The sequence below is a fragment of the Scleropages formosus genome, chromosome 11 (genome assembly GCF_900964775.1).
Source record: "Scleropages formosus chromosome 11, fSclFor1.1, whole genome shotgun sequence".
Lineage (NCBI taxonomy): Eukaryota > Metazoa > Chordata > Actinopteri > Osteoglossiformes > Osteoglossidae > Scleropages > Scleropages formosus.
Genome location: NC_041816.1, coordinates 30996138 through 31002759, shown reverse-complemented (window position 1 = coordinate 31002759; position 6622 = coordinate 30996138). Strand labels below are relative to the sequence as shown.

Below are 6622 nucleotides of genomic sequence, written 5' to 3'. Positions count from 1 at the left end.
AGTAGTGTAAATGTCAGGGTTTACAATGTGCGTATATGTACATTGTGAAGCAAATCCTTCTTCATGTATGACTTGAACCCCAGACCCACCAGAGAGCAGGACTGTGGTCCAACCCACTGCGCCACCGCACCCCACTTGCTAAACTTCACTTGCCAGGAAATGCCTGGAGAAACTAGCATTGAGGTTTGTCCAGAGTACAGTTATTAATTTAGCCAATACTTTTCTCCAAAGAAACTTATAATTTTAAGCTGTGTACAGTTATCTACCCATTAAATTGTACTAATTATAATTACATTTACATGTGTTCATTTAGCAGACACTTTTCTCCAAAGCGACATACATCTCATAGAAAATAAAATGTGTACATTACATTAGGAGAAAGAGAGACATAGATGCAGATGCGTGATTGTTAAGTGCAGTTAGTTTGTTTCTTTCCACCATATGAACCAAAATGATATGATAATTAAATGATAATTTTACTGGAACAATTTAGGGTATGTGTCTTGCGCAAAGGTACGACAGCTCGAGGTGGAACTGCAAACTTTTGGGTTCAAAGGCAATAGATGTAGCCACTACACTACCAACTACCCACTAAGATCACCAACAACCTGGAAATGGGACCTGGAAATGGGTGGGAAACTTGTGTGTCATTGTTGACCCAGGGAGATGAATGTGATTTGCTGGAAAACCAGAGAACTATGTATTCCCTTCAAGTTAAACACATGGAAGAACCCTCCCTGAGCTCTCGCTCTGAGGCTGCTCTGATGGGTCCTTCTCTTTGTTGGCCTTTATGGTTGTTAGCTGTGATACTTTCCCTTTTCGTAGTCACTTGTGTTGATGTCCTTTGTATATGTTTGTTTTTTTTTTCTTTTCCTTAGCTAATGTCGGAGCTGAGTTGCAATCAGTCAGGTTGTGTAACACTTTATTTTACTGTTGACACCTTTTTTGTTTCTACGCTTGATAGTTAGTTAGCATTGACCAGCTGAAGGATTAGGCTAGTTAGGTTTCTTTTCCTATATTGGTACAACCGGTTTCTCCTTGCCACTTCTGTGTCGCTGTCTTATATATTCCCTTATTATGTAACGTGACTATATTCACATAAGAACATTAAATACACTTTCTATGTGTCACACATGTCTTTATATTACAAATGAGCTGGTGCAAACTTTGTTCTGCTCCACTACATAATCACATTGGGGTCAAAACTCCTTGCTCGACACATTGCACATTGCTCTGTGGCACCTGGAAAACCTACTAACTACCAGTGCATGTTTTTTCTGGACTAAAACTCAGGTTTTAACACCACAAGTCCCATCAAGCTTGCACTAAAATGTACTGGGCTTGGTCTATTTACCTCCTTGTGCAAATAGGTTTGTTTTTTTTTTTTTACTGTCAGTCCACAAGCAGTCAGAATAGCTGGGAAACACACACACTTTCTGAACCGACTGTCCCATACGGGGTCACGGAGCCTACCCGGCAACACAGGGCATAAGGCCAGAAGACACACCCAGGACGGGACGCCAGTCCATTGCAAGACACCCCAAGCAGGACTCGAACCCCAGACCCACCAGAGAGCAGGACCCAGTCCAATCCACCGCGCCACCGCGCCCCCGGTAGGTGGGAAACACCTCCTCCCAAATAGTCTTAAACACAAGAGCCCCTCAGGACTGCGGTGTAATTCCAGTGCTATCTTCACAATGCACATAATTACGACAATGACCTTGTGCTTAATGTCGTTAAGACCATAGAACTGATCCCAGACTTGGGGAAAAACAGTGGCTCTCACCAGCCAGACTACATTGATGGGAAGGAAAATTAAACACATGACTGCATGATTAAACACTTGACTGCATCAAGTTCCTAGGTTTACACATCACCAGCCAAGCGACCTGGGCAGTGAAGACGTGCAATTGTGAAGAAACCAAAGCATTGTCTATACTTTCTCCACAAAAAAAAAAAACAGAGGTCAATTTGTACGATGGCTGTTGAGAGCATTCTGACTAGACTATGTCTTGGTGTGTCTTCTTAGTGCAACCAGAAAGGACAAACACATTCAATTCAATTCAATTTATTTTTATAGAGTGCTCTTCTCACGCAGTGACACAAAGCACTTTAACACAGACATAAGGCAAGAAAAACAGATACAAACAAAGAAGACAGTCGACTAATGGCTACCATAATGAAGAACTTATTATAGAGTTATAATTATACCTACTGGCCACCGTGGAAAGGAACAAAAACTCCCAACTGAAAGTTGAGGAAGAAAAAAAACCTCTGGGGGTCCATGGGCCAGTGGTTGCCCACCCCTCCTGGGCATTCTAGATTAGGTACCAATTGTAAGCCAGTGTGTGACAAGTAATAATGATTATGTTGCTAAATGGCATCTTGGATCCCCAACTCAGCATGGAACGTTTCATTCGTCATGGCAGATGGACATCATCCTCAGTCAGCACGGGATTTTTCTGTCACCACTGGCTGAGTGGTGTGTAGTCAGTTAAATCTTTAGGTCAGAATCTATTAAACATTCACAGTCCAGGCTGGAAAAGTAAGTGAACGTCTATGCTAATCACTTCTTCAAAAGTTAATTTGAGTCAGGTGTTCCAGTCAGTGACATTAGATTGGAGGTGTGGGTTGGAAGTGCCCTGTCATGTGAGAAAGGCAAACAAAGGCTAGTTACAGACAGTCTGCCCTTCACACGCAACAGCTGTCTGTCATGCGGAACACAGGGAGCCGGGACGGCTGAACCCAAGTGCAGTGCTGTTTGTCAGAAGTTGAGGGAAGAGGCTAGTTCTCAAAACCAGGGACAGGCGAAGGGTCGGTCGATCGGCGAACAAGGATCCATGGACATGGTCGGAGAACGAAGCAAGGAGTCAAAAAACCGGAGATCGTGAACAGAGCGCGTGTGTGCGTGTGCGTGTGCGTGTGCGTGTGCGTGTGCGTGTGCGTGTGCGTGTGCGTGTGCGTGTAATAACGCGAGGAAGGGCGGTTGTCCCAAACGAGATTCCACAATGGTACGAGAGCTGAAGAGGGTCTTTATAGGGTGAGTAATTACTCAGGAGCTGGTGCGAAGTCAGGTGTTGTCACTTGTGTTGTGGGCGTGGACATGACACTGTTCATGTGAACCATGCTCTGAGAAAAATAAATTTCAGAGAACCTTAGAAGAAGAGTTGCAGAGATGCATAAAGCTAGAAAAGGCTGAAAAAGCAATTCATGTGCCATAAGAAGGAACAAGATTATTTAATACTCAAGTATTTGTTACAATAAAATAACAAAGGGTTTTAAGGCCATTTCCAAGTTTATTTGTAGTCAATCATTCCACTGTCTTAAAGATCAAGTACAAGTTTCAGATGCCTGGTAATCTGTCCAGACCAGGTCGTCTCACCACATCCAGACCAAAAAACTGATTGAAAGATACTGCAGTAGGTGTACAAAGACCCATGGACACCACGAAAAGATCTACAAGCAAGTCTTACATCAGTCAAGTTCAAAGTGCACAAGTCAGCCACCAGAAAAAAATTGCATGACTTTGCTCTATATGTGAGATCAAGAAGGAATAACCCTTTGCTCTCAAAAAAGAATAAGCACTTAAACATCATGCAGGTGAAGGAGTGGGCAAAGATTTTTCCAGGGTCATGTAAGAGACCACACACACACACACACACACACACTTTCTGAACCACTTGTCCCATACGGGGTCACAGGGAACCAGAGCCTAACCTGGCAACGCAGGGCATGGGGCTGGAGGGGACACACCCAGGATGGGACACCAGTCCACCACAAGGCACCCCAAGCAGGATTCAAACCCCAGACCCACTGGAGAGCAGGGCCTGGTCCAACCCATTGCGCCACCGCTCCCCCCCTATGTAAGAGACTAGCAGAGAAGAAATGTCCAAAAGAAGTGATTTCTGCTAAAGGGGCAACACAAGCTGTTGAAGCCAAGCAATACACTTATTTCTTCCTTAGCAAAAATGAGAATTTCTAACCTTTTTGTTGAATAAAGGATTGAAAAGAATAATTTTCATTGTTATTTGGAGCAGCCTTTCCAGAAACAAAAACTATGCTAGTTAATTTGTAATTGTTTCATTTGTCATTTCATTATTTAAAAATAAAATTAATCTGCTGACCACTACTCACTTCTATGAGACATGAACAGTTATAATATATTAATCCTTGTCTTAACATACTAATAAATATTAACATACCTTTTAAATTTCTAGAACTCAGTTCAAAAACTGATTAATCCCAGCTTTCCAGTAGGACTTAACATTTATTCATTTAGCAGATGTAAAATAATTAGTGTATTATTTAGTTGACAGTTTTGTCAAGAACAACTTTATAATAGTAGACACACTAGATAAACTCCCTCAATCACTCACCCATCTGTACAAAGCATCCACCTGTCCTGAAAGCAGTTACATGTTCTTGTTTATAAAAATTAATAATTCTGTTAAAGGAAGGCATAGTCTATATGAAACCATCTGGGTGGGACGAAAGAGTAAGTACTATGTTCTTACTGTGTTTTACACTTTTACAGTTACAGTGATGAGCAGTGCTGTAGTGTGTAGCACAGGTGCCTCACACAGCCTGGACTGTGCACTTAAATATAGGTTTGATCGTTGCTGTGAGAAGTTTGCATCTCCGTGTGTTCTCACAACTTTCCTCCTTCCAGGTGCTCTGCGTTTTGTTCTACAGTCCGACGGAATGTGTTTCAGGTGAACTGGTGACTTTAAGTTGCCCCGTGTGTGCGTGTGTCTATAAGACACTCTGCTCTAGTTTTTTAGAACAGTAACTTAACAAGAAATAAAGCATGTAATCAGCGAAACATTTACAACTTTACAAGTTGGAGAAAAGTGTTTGCGAAATGAATAAATGTAACTTTTGGGGACCAAAAACATATTATGAATACTGCTAAGAAGTTACAAATCACGGGCGAGTATTTGAGGGACTGGTCAGCTATGAACGAGCAGACAATAAAGTTTCGTAGAGCCTTGAACTGAAGCCCCGAGGGTCTCTCGCTCATTGCTCCCCTTGCAGGCCAACGCTCGTCACTACGTTTCGAGCCCTGAACGACGCAGCTGTGAAGACGAGCGACGTTTCGTTGTATCTGCGGAGCGCAAATACGTCATATTGACTTTCCAGTTGGGTAACCGAAACATTTTAATCCATCACCTCTTCATATGAAGCTCTGGCGGTTTAGAGTGGTGTTTTTTTCTTCTTTTTGTTTTGTTTTGTTTCATTTTTCCCCGCTGGTGTTGTCCCTTTTTTTGTGTCCGAAGAGACTCGTTTTGTCCGTCCTACACTTCGCCAGAACGGAACAGTGTTTTTTTTTTTTTTTTAAATAATAAATAAAAAAACATCTTTACAACAGCACTTTAAAACTAAAAAGAACTGGCGAAATTGCGCAGGATTGCAGTCTTTCAGTGAGCAAGCCAGGAGTCGGCAAAGGCAAAGACACTTGGAACTGGATCTTCATTCTCAGGAAGTGTCCCAATATTTATCAGTGACGTACCAGTAAGTGTCAGAATTGCTCTTAATAATATTTGTCTCATGAGACATTAACTCAGAGAAAAACGTATCGAAACGTTTTATGGAAACAGTGGGAAACAAAGTTACAGTTTGATAAACGTTTGAGAGATTTCGGAAAGGGCTCAGGGCCATATGACATGATGATATGTGACGATTTGTGAGCCGATCATTCTATAAACACATAATTACCATTTTCATAGGACGAGCTGAAGGACAGCGGATCGGTGGAGATGCTCGGTGTCATGGCAACCGTCAACAAGTCAGTTTTATTGCCGCTTTTTGTTTATCAAACGTTTTCTACGACCCTAACTTCTTCATCAACATAATGAATATCTTTGTAAAGGCTGCCTGAAAGTTCATTCATTCAGTATTTGACCAAATGACTTACTTCTTGTGTTAAACTCTAAGAGAGAATAAGTTTCAATATTAGCCTTTGAACAAAACATCAGTTGGATACCAGTTGGAGACCATGGAATGTCATGGAGACATTTACACAGTGAACAACACGTTGCAATTATTCTAATTATGCTATTCTTTTGTAATTCTGCTGACAATATTGTGCTTATTTGCTGCAGTGGGATACTGAAGGCCAAATGTGTGTTGGGCAGCTGCTCTGGGCCATGGAGACTACAGCTCTGAGAAGAGAACAGGAGATGCTGTCTCTCTGGGCTATGTCTAGGAACTGGGCTTCAATCCTTCCGTTTTTAGGAGCATGCAGGATTTAGGACTTGGTCGGAAATAGATCTTGGAAAATAAACACATTTTTGAAAGCACAGATTGGATGGGTGATGCTTCTGGTAAAGGGCAGGGAAGGAGGTTGTACAGCACCCTCTCCATTGGACCCTTTTCTAAAGCCTTATGTTAGCAGGTAACTGCTGGATTTAACATTATTGATGTCTTTGCCTCACACCAGCTAATGTGTATTTTTAAGCCACATATGTATTTTGCTTTCATGCAAGGTAGCTTATGTAACCATTATGGGAAACTACTTTAAAAAACTGAAAATAGAAATTACCACAACGTCATTACAAGGTCAGCTTTAGCATAATCAGAGTCCTTTTGCATGTGAAGACCTTCACAGAACCGTTACGATATA

At 41.8% G+C, this 6622-nt stretch overlaps 1 long non-coding RNA gene across 1 annotated transcript; it reads left to right on the top strand.

The window, feature by feature from the left end:
- The first annotated feature begins 5068 nt into the window (after positions 1-5068).
- LOC108924180 (uncharacterized) lies at positions 5069-6312 on the top strand. Its single transcript, XR_001965271.1, has 3 exons — positions 5069-5511; positions 5727-5785; positions 6102-6312. It is a non-coding gene; the product is annotated as an uncharacterized LOC108924180 (long non-coding RNA).
- Positions 6313-6622: the final 310 nt, after the last annotated feature.